At 47.5% G+C, this 12949-nt stretch overlaps 1 long non-coding RNA gene across 1 annotated transcript; it reads right to left on the bottom strand.

Moving 5' to 3' along the window:
• LOC109706557 lies at positions 10395-12528 on the bottom strand. Its single transcript, XR_002215234.1, has 3 exons — positions 12489-12528; positions 11882-12007; positions 10395-10477 (listed from the first exon to the last, which is right to left on the bottom strand). It is a non-coding gene; the product is annotated as an uncharacterized LOC109706557 (long non-coding RNA).

Raw genomic sequence — 12949 nt, 5'->3', positions numbered from 1 at the left:
CTTATCTCCCGCCCAGGTGGTGTGGATTGGCAAAAAGTGCGCTGACTTCGTCAAGCGATCCACAATCACCCAGATTACGTCGTGGCCCCCTGTCGAGCGAGGCAAGCCAACGACGAAATCCATCGATATGTCCTCCTATTTCCAGACGGGGATAGGTAGACTTTGAAGGTTTTCCGCTGGAAATCGGCACTCCGCTTTTACTTGCTGACAAGTCAAACACTTCGCCACGAAGCGCCCAATATCAACTTTCATCCCCGACCACCAATAGAGTGCTCTCAACTCATGATACATCTTGGTGCCGCCCGGGTGATCAGTAAATGGAGACCGGTGAGCTTCTTGTAAAATCAGCTCGCGAAGCTCCTCATTCTCGAGCACACACCACCGGTTTCGAAACCGAAGTGCGCCCCCGGCGTTAACACTGAAATCACCGCCTCGACCTTCCTCGACGTTGCGCCGCCCCTTTTGGATACTCGGATCTGCAAGTTGCAAATTCTTGATCCTCTCCAACAAGGTTGGTTGAACAACAAGTGCCATTAGTTGAGTCGGAGTCTCCGGAATCACGACCTCGAGATCTATTCACTCCATGTCCAACCATAGGGGCGATTGATTAGTAACCCACATTGCGAGGTTCTCCGCCGACTTCCTACTAAGCGCGTCCGCGACCACATTTGCCTTGCCGGGGTGGTAGAGAATATCGACATCATAATCCTTCAACAATTCCAACCACCGCCGTTGACGCATATTCAACCCCTTGTCCTTAAACTGACGGGATGCATAAACTATCACTCTCCCGCCTTGCATCAGGACACACCCCAAACCCAGATAGGACGCATCACTATAGACCGCAAAGTCCTCGCCTTGCACCGATAGGGCAAGTATCGGGGCCGACGTTAACCTTATCTTCAACTCGTTGAAGCTTTGGTCACATTCATCGCTCCAAATAAACTTGACGCCCTTCTGCGTCAGACGGGTAAGCGGAGTCACAATTTTTGAAAAACCCTCCACAAACCGTCGATAGTAGCCCGCTAAGCCTATGAAGGTTCGAACCTCCGAGACGTTCGTTCGGCACGGCCAATTCTCGACTGCTTCGACTTTCCTCGGGTCAACCGAAACACCACCCTCGAAAATCACGTGCCCCAAGAAGGCAACCTCTCGAAGCCAGAAGTCACATTTCTTTAGCTTCGCGAATAGCTTCTCCTCCCAAAGAATTTGAAGCACTCTCCGCAAATGCTCCGCGTGCTCCTCGTCGCTCCGCGAATAGACCAAGATGTCGTCTATGAAGACCACGACAAATCGGTCCAAGCACGCTTTGAACACACGGTTCATTAGATCCATGAATGCTGCCGGGGCATTAGTGAGCCCGAAAGGCATAACCGTGTATTCGTAGTGTCCATACCGCGTGCGAAACGCGGTCTTCTGAACATCCTCCGGCTTAATCTTTAACTGATGATAGCCGGATTGTAGGTCTATCTTCGAGTACACTCGCGACCCTTGTAACTGATCAAATAAGTCGTCGATTCGGGGCAACGGGTACTTGTTCTTTATCGTGACCCGATTCAACTCCCGATAATCCACGCAGAGTCGAAACGAGCCATCCTTCTTGCGCACGAACAACACCGGGGCTCCCCACGGCGATACGCTCGGCCTNCTGTAGGTCTATCTTCGAGTACACTCGTGACCCCTGTAACTGATCAAATAAGTCGTCAATTCGGGGCAACGGGTACTTATTCTTTATCGTGACCCTATTCAACTCTCGATAATCCACGCAGAGTCGAAACGAGCCGTCCTTCTTGCGCACGAGCAACACCGGGGCTCCCCACGGCAATACGCTCGGCCTGATGAACCCTTTGTCGAGAAGATCTTGCAACTGATCCCTCAGTTCCCTTAGCTCTGCCGGCGCCATGCGATATGGGGCCCTTGAGATCGGTGCCGTCCCGGGGACCAAGTCTATAACGAACTCGATCTCCTGATCCGGCAGCATCCCCGGTAACTCCGCGGGAAATACATCTGGGAATTCCCGCACCACCGATAAATTTTCTAAATTCGGCACCACTCGATCCACCTCCACGACGGTCGCCAAGAATGCCGCGCAACCGCCGCTTACCAACTTCCTAGCTCTCGTCGCCGATACCGTCGCGACGAAGCAAGAACTCCGACAGGCTCAGTAAACAAACTCCTTCTGTCCGGGCTCCCGAAAGGTGATCAATTTGTTCTTACAATCGATCGTGGCGTAATATTTCGAGAGCCAGTCCATGCCCAAAATAACGTCGTACTCCTCCAATTTATAGAGTTCTAACATCCTGATGGGCATTATACACTCGCCTACTTGTACTGGGCACGACGAGCACTCCGTGTAGGTATTTAATGGCGACTCAGGGCCTTCCACTCGCCACTTGCTTCTATGTGTATGTCATGCATGTGTGCAAATGCTCTACTAATAAACGAATGCGTGGCGCCTGTATCAAACATAGCCCTGGAGCGAACTCCCTTAATTAAAACCATACCTGCCACGATGTCAGGCTCATCAGCTTGAGTAGACTCCTCGGCTTGGGCCTGAGCGGCAAATACCCGCCCACTCGGCGCTGACCGAGTCACCTCCGGCTGACGCGGCATCAGTGCGCGTCCCGCTGATACGGGAACATATGGGGTCCCTCCATGATGAGGCGGGGGTGCTGGAGTCGACGCGACTGACGGAGTAGACGAGGCCCTTGCTGGACAGTCGCGACTTATGTGTCCTTCTTGTCCACAATTAAAGCAGCTACCCTGTCGTTGTCTACACTGTGGCGCTCGATGGCCCCCAGCACCGCAAATAGCACACCGCTGCGGCCCATGGCCCCACGACTGCGACCGCGGATACTTCGGGAGTCTCTTGGAACTCGACTGGCCCCCCGAACCACAGCCCGATCGCTTTTTCCCCTTGTCTTGGGATCCAGTCAACAACTCACGTTCCTCCCGCACGTGGGCATCTCCATGCTCTGCCCACAGCGCTCTGTCGAAAACTTCGGCGAAAGTCGTGAGCTTGAACAACTGCACGCGCATTGGTGGAAGGTCAGAGGGTCGATCCCGCTTCCACCACACCTTCGCCGTCTTTTCGAGGCAATAGGTGGCGAGGGGCACCTTATCCTTCTCCGGGGTGTATAAGTCCTTGAAGAGGGTCTCCATAGAGTCAATCCAAGATTCCACCACCGACGGCTCCACTTTTCCTCCCTCAAAGGTTGGTGGTTTAAATTTCATGAACTTCATCAGAGCCGTCAGCGCACGCTCCCGCTCCACTTCCTCGGCCGTCGTATCAAGTGTCGCCGAACCCGAAGCTGTCGGAGGTGCACTTGTCGGCGGGGGAACTGCCGCCACCGGAACCGCCGCTATGCCCTCACCCTCAGCCGCTTCAGGCGCGCGCGCTGAAGGTGCGGGTGGATCATGGCTTTCAGTCGCTGTCGCGGCCGCCGCCGCCGCTTGCCGCTCCACGAATCCCTGGAGCTGCTCGAACCGAGCCTCCTGGCGCTGCATCGCGCCCAACATCGCAGCAACCTGCTCCCGCAGTTCCTACATTTCCTCCGATCTTGACTGCTCGGGCACCGCGGAAGGCGGTACCGGAACAGACCTACGTACGTAACGTCTTGGGGACATTTGTTCCTGAAAAGCAACAACTCAATCAATTATCTTAATCCGATACTTCTTAGCATTCGTGAAATTAAACGATTCGACAATGAAATCGGGCGGAAGCACACAAGTGTTCTAGTTCTGGACTCTTAGTGTCGCGTCGTCGGCCGCCGACACAACCACTACGAGCCAAGAAACTAGTGTCACTTAGATCTGTCTCTATTCACAGCTAGAGACATAACATCAACTCCGACCCAATCAATCAACTTTCGCCACCGCCATAGGTCCACGTTCACTCACGCCCCTATAATTTTAGGGTTTACCAACTTAGGGTCTCCTAGGTCATCCTAGTCTCTCTCTTTACTTGCTCTTGACAGCTCTTATACCACTTTATCTGTCACGCCCCGAGACCGCTACCAATTTGGTCCGGTCCAGGCGCGTCAAACAGACGCCGAACGGACAGGACCTCCCCTGCCCGCCCAAGGCTAAGCAAACGGATCATGTATAAGAATTTACCCAGGAATTAATTCATACATACACGATCACAAGGAGCACCACCAGTTAACAACAAGAGCAAGATACAAGTATGAAACATACCAGTAAATAAAGAGAGAAAGTTCTATCTATTACATTCATTTAACCTCTTTAATACATCGATTTACTTTCAAACATAAACATAAGTGTAGTGTGCTTTTACATCTTCCAAAATAACCTCACACCTATACATCATCTACTCTCAAATACAAAAGGGGTGACGGCTAATGAAAAAAGAAGGTAGCTAATGCAACTAGGGCACTGGGCCTTTACCACGATCCTCGCGCTGGCCAGGGATACTCGAACTCAGACCTGTAAAAAGTGGGGTGAGAACTATCTTTCATAGATCCCAGTGGGTTCGGCCGCCGACTCCGCCGGTCTCCCCACTAGGTCCAAGCGGGCACAAGTAGAAAAACAGATAGGTAGATAGATATGGAAAGTTGCGGAAACAAAATAGTAAAGCTACGCTACCGTGCCCGAATCATGTATATGAAGATGCATGCACAATGAAATGGATAATCAATTAGTTCATCACATGTCCAAAAAGTAAAGCTATTTACTTGTTCATTAATCTTGTGGCTTACTCAAGGATTCGCCTACTACTCACATAGCCATCTCGACACGTAGGGAGACTAGACTCAAACTATGAATCTGAGACCATCTGCGTGACCCCACATAGACTATCCCTCGGGACCCCAAATAGGCCATCCCTATCCCACAGGACCCCACATAGGCTATCCCTCGTGACCGACTCCGGAGCGCACTACTTGTGTGGAGCGACCATCACAAGTCGGGAGCAGACAATGAGTATGATCCAATTCTCCCACCTCAAGGGTGCCCTATCCTCTAGGGTTACTATCACCATAGTCAATGGGTTTCATATACGCTACAACTCACACATGCCACTCGCTCTTTGTTTATTAATAACTAGATGCCACTCGTTCTTTGTTTATTAACAACTAGATGCCACTCGTTTTTATGTTTCAACCCTTGCGTCATTCTTTCATCGCTTCACTATAGGATTACAAGCCTCAACCCAATCCTCATCAATCCACTATATCCAGCAATTCATACATAATATGGTATCAAATAAGAAAGCATAAGGAAAGGCGATGTACAATCATCCTACAATGCATGTGAACACAAGATGCAAGGTCTTAAATACTAAGACATAAGAGGGAGCCCGATTGCTTCGGGATGGTCACCACCCACCTCTTGGTAGTGCCGCGATGGTAGAAAACTCGATTTCACAGTCCTAGGTCGACGCTTCGACTCCTCGGGTCGATTCGAACCCTTAAGCACTTGATTCGGCGATAACTCCGCACCCGCTCGTCGTATCGACGAACCGTTTTCGCCGACGCGTTCCGAGACCTAGCAATTAGGTTTACAACCCATCAAAATAGATCAAAACCCTAGATTTCCAAAAATCCTAAATCCGTGCCCTAGGTTAGTAATGGTGAGGAAATCCGTGGTGCGAGCTTCAATTGCGAGCCCGAACCATCACCCTAGCTTCAGTAGGTTCCATTCGAACCATTCCTAAGCAACAAAACCCAATCTCAAGAAATCCACCATGGATGGGTTTGAAGCTTACCTCTATACCAAGCTCCAAGCTTGCTCTAACTTGAAGGAGAGAGGGGAGAAGATGATCTTCTTCTTCTTCTTGATCTTCTTATTCTTTTTCTCTTCTTTTCCTTCTTCTCTCTTCTTTTTTTCCTTTCGTTCTAGAGAGAGAAAGAAAGAGTGTAAGAGGGATAGAGAGCAATGAGAGGAAGAGAGAGGTCCCCCAGCCTCTATTAAAGGCCATTTTGCAGATAGCCCGCTCAACTTTTCATCTTCTGAACCAGCCCTCACTGGGCATTTTCGCAGTGAGGGACCGGTCCCAGCTCGGGGAGACCGGTCCCCGAGAGCCTTCCATTCGGGCACAGGGGATTTCGCGTTCGGGAACCGGTCCTTGCTCGAGAAACCGGTTCCCGGGAGACCGGTCCTTGCCTGGGAGACCGGTTCCCGAGAGTTAGATTTTCGGGACTTAGCAAAATTTCGGCCATTTCTCGTTGGGCCAACGTTCAGGAACCGGTCCTCCCCTGCCAGGGACCGGTTGCATCAAGGATCCCCGCCAGCCCAGCCTGATGGGACCGGTCTCTCCCTACCAGGGACCGGTCCCCGAGAGCAATTCTGCTCCTATAAGGGAAGTGAATCCTCGAAACCTGAGGATTAAACTTCGTCAAGAATCGACTGATTGTCGAGTGTGCAAGCTTCGGAAAGTCCGAAGGTGATCACAATGCATAAGGTGCATTGAGGAGGTGTCCGCGAGAGCACCAATGCAAAAGCTGCACTGGAACAGAAATGCTCTCGGGGACCGGTCCATGGCAGGGAGGGACCGGTCCCATCGGGCTGGGCTGACGGGGATCCTTGGTGCAACCGGTCCCTGGCAGGCAAGGACCGGTTCCTGAACGTTGGCTCAGCGAGAGAAGCCGGAATTTGGCTAAGTCCCGAAAGTGTTGCTCTCGGGAACCGGTCTCTCGGACAAGGACCGGTCTCCCGGGGACCGGTCTCTCAGGCAGGGACCGGTTCCCGAACGCGAAATCCCCTCTGCCTGGTTGTGCAGCTTTCGGGGACCGGTCTCCCAGAGCAGGGACCGGTCCCTCACTGCGAAAATGGCCCAGGGAGGGCTGTTTCAGGAAATGAAAAGTTGAGGGGGCTAATTGCAAAATAGCCTATATGAGGGCTTGGGGACCCCTCTCTCTCCCTCAGTTGCTCTCTTTCCCTCTTTCACCCTTTTCTCTCTCTCTCTAGGAAAGAAAAGAAGGAGAAGAAGAAGGAGTGGAAGAAGAGGAAGGAAAAAGAGAAGAGAGGAAGGAGAAGGCAAAGAAGAAGAAGAAGGTCATCTTCTTCTCTCCCTCTTCAAGCTTGGAGCTTGGTATAGAGGTAAGCTTTAAACCCTTTAATGGTGTTTTTAGGGTTTTGAGGTTTTGTGGCTTGGAGATGGTTCGAATGGAACCTATTGAAGCTAGGGAGAAGGTTCGAGCTCGAAATCAAAGCTCGCACCGCGGATTTCTCCATTGGTGAGACCTAGGGCTCAGAATTGGAATTTTGGCAGATCTAGGGTTTTGATCTAATTTGTTGGGTCGTAAACCTAATTGTTAGGTCTCTGAACGCGTCGGCGAAGACGGTTCGTCGATCCGTCGAATAGGTGCGGAGTTATTGTCGAAGGCGACCCTCGGAGCTCCGTTCTTGCCTAGAAGGCCAACGAGTCGTCGATAAGTCGGCGAATTGCAGTCAAAGAGTCACGGCATCGCCACGAGGTGGGGCAGTGCCATCCCGAAGCAGTCGGGCTACTCTTTATGTCTGAGTATCGTCATCGATCATTTACATATTGTGATATAGCATTATAGGGTGTTAAATGTGATTGTGCATACCCTTGCATGCTAGTGATATTTTAGGTTGCGGATACGATGAATGAAAACCTAGTATGCACGAGTTGAATACTATGAGATAGTTCGCCCTATATATGATGAATATGTTTATGTGAATATGAACCTAGCATATTGGAAACTAGTGTATCAAGCACTTGTCAAAGGAACGAGTGGCATCTAGTTAACCTTAAACATTGAACGAGTGGCATTAAGTAGTGCAAGAGTGGCATGAGAACACTAGTATAGTTGAGATACTATGTTGCTATCACCCCTGGTTGGGTTAGGGTGTTCCCAGTTCATGAGATTGGATCGAGCTCACTTAGCCTGTCTGCACCTGTGGAGGTAGCTCCTCACAGGTAGTGCACTCCGGAGTTTGGCACGCGAGGGGGCCAGTGTAGTGCCCTTGGACCAGTGTAGTGTCCGCAGGCGGTCTCGGGGTGGGTGAATAGCTAGCCACCTCCCCTATGAGACTTCGAGACGTGAGACTGTGAGCGAGCCTTGCGTTCGCCGAGAGATTGGGTAATCAGATGAATGACATTGTTGTTGAGCATGGTAGTATAGTAGCCAGTCTTCTTACTATGAGTTCCATGCATGCATCATACTGGATTGAGGCATTGATAGATCATAGTTCATAGTTGCTCATTACTGTTAATGCTTTCAGTTTTATATACCTATCTATCTGCATATCTATCTGTGCCTGCTTAGACCTAGTGGGGAGATCGGCGGAGTCGGCGGCCGAACCCACTGGGAACTATTCGTAGTTCTCACTCCACCACATTGCAGGTCCGAGTTCGAGCGTCCCGGGAGAGGATCGCGGCAAGGGCGTAGCGCCCTAGTGGTTCATGTTTATAGCTAGCTCACCTCCTTTTTGCATTAGCCCTACCCTGTACTTATGTTTGAGCGTAGATGATGTATAGGGTGAGGATTTGGGGAGTGGTTGTACCTACATTTTGGAAGAATGTAAAGAATGAAATATTTGTATAAGTTTAATGAGTTAATAGTTAAGTATATCTCTCTTTTATCACTTGTATGCTTTACATGTGTGGCTTGCTCTTGTTGGATGAGCACTGTTTGTGCTCTCGTTGTTGTGGTTTGATTGTGTATGTATTCAAGTTGTTCCTGGAAACTTGTTGTACACAATCCGGTGATTGGAGCCTTGGGCGGACAGTGGAGGTGCTGTCCGTCCGGCGGTCCGTTCGCCGCGCCCGAACCGTGCCAAATGGGTAGCGGCCTCGGGGCGGGGGCATGACAGCTCCAGTGCAGATTTCGCACTGGTGCTCTCGCGGACTCTTCCTTAATGCACTTTAGGCATTATAATCCCCTTCGGACTTTTCGAAGCTTACACACTCGACAATCAATCGATTCTGAACGAAGTCAAATCCTCGGATTTCGAGAATTCACTTCCTTACACTAACCCCTTGGGATAATCTCTAGCCTCTCTCGCTGTGGAAGGGTCTGAAATAAAAATAAGCAACCAATAGGTCAACTGAGGCAATAACAGTATATAATAGAATTACAAAGCACATAGGTAATATTTAAAATGAAATGGTTCAATTACAGTTATGCATTTATGTGCCAATGTTTACTAATATGGATGTGGTTCTCTCACTATCATATGTACAAGTATAAATATACAAATTTACATGTATGTCCATCTTTATGCTGAAGAGAAAATTTTCATTTTTATCACGTGGCTACACTACTATACTAATCATTATGTGTATATATAGATTTACTACTATCAAGTTTGCCAATATAAGTAATGATCAACATGAATGTCCAACCGCAAAGGATGCATCAACTAGTTGTCATGTACAATGTCTCAAAGTGTTAATTAACTTGAATATCCATCTACTATGTACGCATCAACTAGTGGTGATGTACAATGTCACAAAGTGATAATCAACTTGAATATCTATCTACTATGTATGCATCAACTAGTTGTCATGTACAATGTCATATTTACTTAACTTTTACCTAATGAATGAGGGACTTATATATGGTAATGTCCCGACTTGTGCCGTGACTAATGGCCCCGTGGCAGTTAACATTCTTTTTCTATGAATGAGCCTCGCCCACGGCAATCCACTTCGGCGCCCAATCCCGCACGGGCGAGTATGGTGACGTAAAGGCTAACTCCGGAGTGCCGGCTTGTAGGGAACGACCCTCACAAGCTTGTGCGAATAAGCACAAAGGCAAACAAGCATGGTTAAAAGCGTCATGTCCAAAGAAAATATATCTCACTCATCATGTCTAACACATGAAATTACAATCGTCGACTCGAAGGTCGGGTGGTGCTATAACATATATGTCATGATTCTCTTCTCAATCAATTTAGGAGTGCATCCCTACTAATTTGTAACATGTTTCAAGTATGTAAAGATTTATATCTCTTTTATCCTAGCAAGGATGGTTCTATAACTCATGCATAACAATGGAGGGTTATAAATGTATACTATTTCCACCATAGTATGTAAGAGAACAATTTACTAATGCCATATTCAAAGAATACGAGTGTCACGCCCCGAGTTCGAAACGGAAGACTACAGGACGCTAACAGACCCGCCGAACGGACAGAGTTTCCCCTGTCCGAACGAAGCGACAACAAAATCGACAAGTACAAAACAATTCACGAGGTCGAACAGGACAGACATCCACAATACAAGAATCAAGAAGGAGTACAGAATAAACAAATGACATGTATCATAGCGCTATTTCTCAACTAAGTTGCCGTACAACACGAATATCACCAAATAAACCTCAACTACAAAGAAAAGTATACGAAAACAATCCAGACCCTCGCCAGTACAAGCAGGTTGTACAAAAATAGCACTCTATCTGGTGGCCCCTCTACTGTAAAGCCATATGGGTAGGAGATGCTAACTACTACGCGATCTCCCTCACCTCTATCAACCGCCAAAATACGACCCCTGAAAAAAATAAACCACCAAAGGGTGTGAGAACTACTAAACAGCAGTTCCCAGTGGGTACGATCATCGATAACCACGACCTTCCCACTAGGTCTACTGGAAGCCAAATTAACAAATGAACAACAACATATATGGTACATAAGTAGCTGAACTGCAAGTATACCAAGAAATTAACTAAGCAGATAAACGAATGATCATAAGTGACAATCAAGTTAATCAACTATAAGCAGCGTAAAGGAATGTCAAGCATAGTAGAAGGCTAACTGACTATGACCTGCATAGACAAATGTAAAGTAACCGTAAATGAATATCTGCATGTGATATAAACAACTCTCCATACCTGTCTCTATACCTGTTGTACTATCATGTTTTTATAGATGTAGAGAGAGGAAAAGAAAGCAACGGAGTAGTGTATGCAACAATGTTTAATAATACCCAATCACAATGACCAACTCGTACGTCCGGTCAAGCCTGCCCCCGCCTAGTGTCGGAATTCGCACTCCCGCAGGTGCACCGTTGACACCTAGGCTCTACCCCCAGCCCGAACACCACTCTCGCAGGTGGGTCGTCTTCCCAAGGGTACACATATCACTGATATAACTGGCCAGCGTCCGGAGCGGCACTCGAAGGGGAGCGACCCCTACCGAGTATCATAGCACAAGTCTGTCATCTCAAGGTGGCATCAGCAGGCTATAGTCTATGTCATGGTCAACAATATCATAGTGCCCAATCCAAAGTCCTCAGAGTAATCAAAGCATGAACAGTAGGTCAAACATCACGACAGAATAAACAAAGGCTCTCTCTATGTCCAAATCTCTGTACACCATTGCCACGCTATCCACGGCCACTGACACACACTATATGGTATGCACGATACAAGTGACTAATAATGACGCATCAAAATGACATTTCTATCACATACTATATGCCATACACGATACAAGTGAATAATAGATGACTAAATCAAGATACATGAAATGTCAATTGGCTTCCCAAGACTTGAATTAAACTATCTAAATATTGCTGACAATTACTATATCATGGCGAGGAAAGAAGTGTGACCTACATTAGTTCTCATCTTTGCATATAAACTCAACTTCATGCTAATAGCATCTCTTTCAATAATCTCTTTCAATAAACAAAGTCATGAACGGAGAACCACAAACAGGGACATGAGCTACGTCTATTCAACACAATGCTCAAGTATAAATCATCATACGCATATGCATATACATACTTCTGCTCATAATTAGATGTCAATGCTAAATCTCTATCATGCTTCAATTTTTCACGGTCTGAGGATCAATAAAAAGGTAAACCAGATGCGCAAATTCAAATATTATATAGCTTGTACCAAAATAGACATAGGGGGAAATTCGCCGTTTTCGACGACTCGGAACCCACCTCGACTCGCTATGTCGACTCCGATAAAAGAAAGGCTACACGCGACCCTTCGCACGATTTCTCGAAATTACTTAAATTGCGCCTCATCGGAAATGTGTATCACACTAATTCACACTCTCGAACACCCTGCGTGCATCAATTGAAGATTAGAGGTACGAATCACGCCAATTGCATCACTCGATCCAATTTCTACATCCACTTCATTCATGTTATTCTATCTATTCTTTTCTTTCCATCTCTCTCTCTCTCTCTCTCTTGATTTCTCTTTTTCATTCTTTCTCTTCCTTTCATTTCTTCTTTTCCTTTTCTCTTTTTCTTTTCTTTCTTTCTTTCTTGCTGCCCCTGCAGTAGCAACAATTTGCTGCTGCGGCTGGGCAGCCTGCAGCAGCAATCTGCTATTGCTGCTGCGGAGCTGCTGCTGCTGCTGCTGACCTGCTGCTGCTGCTGCTACAATACCTCGCAGCAGCAGCAAGGCTGCAAAACTGCACCAGCAGCAGCAGGGGAAGAAGAGGGAGAAAGGAAAGGAAGAAGGAAAGGGAAAGAGAGGAAGGAAGGGAAAAGAAAGGGAAAAAGAATGGAAGGGAAAGAGAAGAATGGAAATTTTTACCTTCCCTCCAATTCATCTTCATCTTCTTCTTCTTCTTCTTTTTCTTCTTCTCTCTTTCTCTCTTTCTCTCTTTCTCTTTTTCTTTCTCTTGTTTTCTGGCAGCTTCACAGGGAGAGAGTTTCTGGCAGCTTCAAAGGGAGAGAGAGAGGGAGAGAGGATAAGATCAAGCCATTTTGCAACTTAATCCATTAATTTTGCTATTTGCAAAATGGTCCCTCATAATGAAATATTGGCCCAATTTATCCGTTTTCGCGTCAATTTCGCGCCAAAACAGTTTCACCTCATTTCCTCCCTCTTTCTTACACCTACACAAGTATCAAAAGTCTGCATATTACAACGAGGATGTCAACTAAGTTCATATCTCATGTCATGTATGTGCCTTGCTACATAAGTCTCTACTATATAGAGTATGAAATTCATCATGCAAGTAATTACCTCTCATTTGACTAAGCAATTGTATA

The sequence above is a fragment of the Ananas comosus genome, linkage group 2 (assembly GCF_001540865.1).
Source record: "Ananas comosus cultivar F153 linkage group 2, ASM154086v1, whole genome shotgun sequence".
In the NCBI taxonomy this organism is placed as follows: domain Eukaryota; kingdom Viridiplantae; phylum Streptophyta; class Magnoliopsida; order Poales; family Bromeliaceae; genus Ananas; species Ananas comosus.
This window is presented reverse-complemented; position numbering and strand designations above follow the sequence as displayed.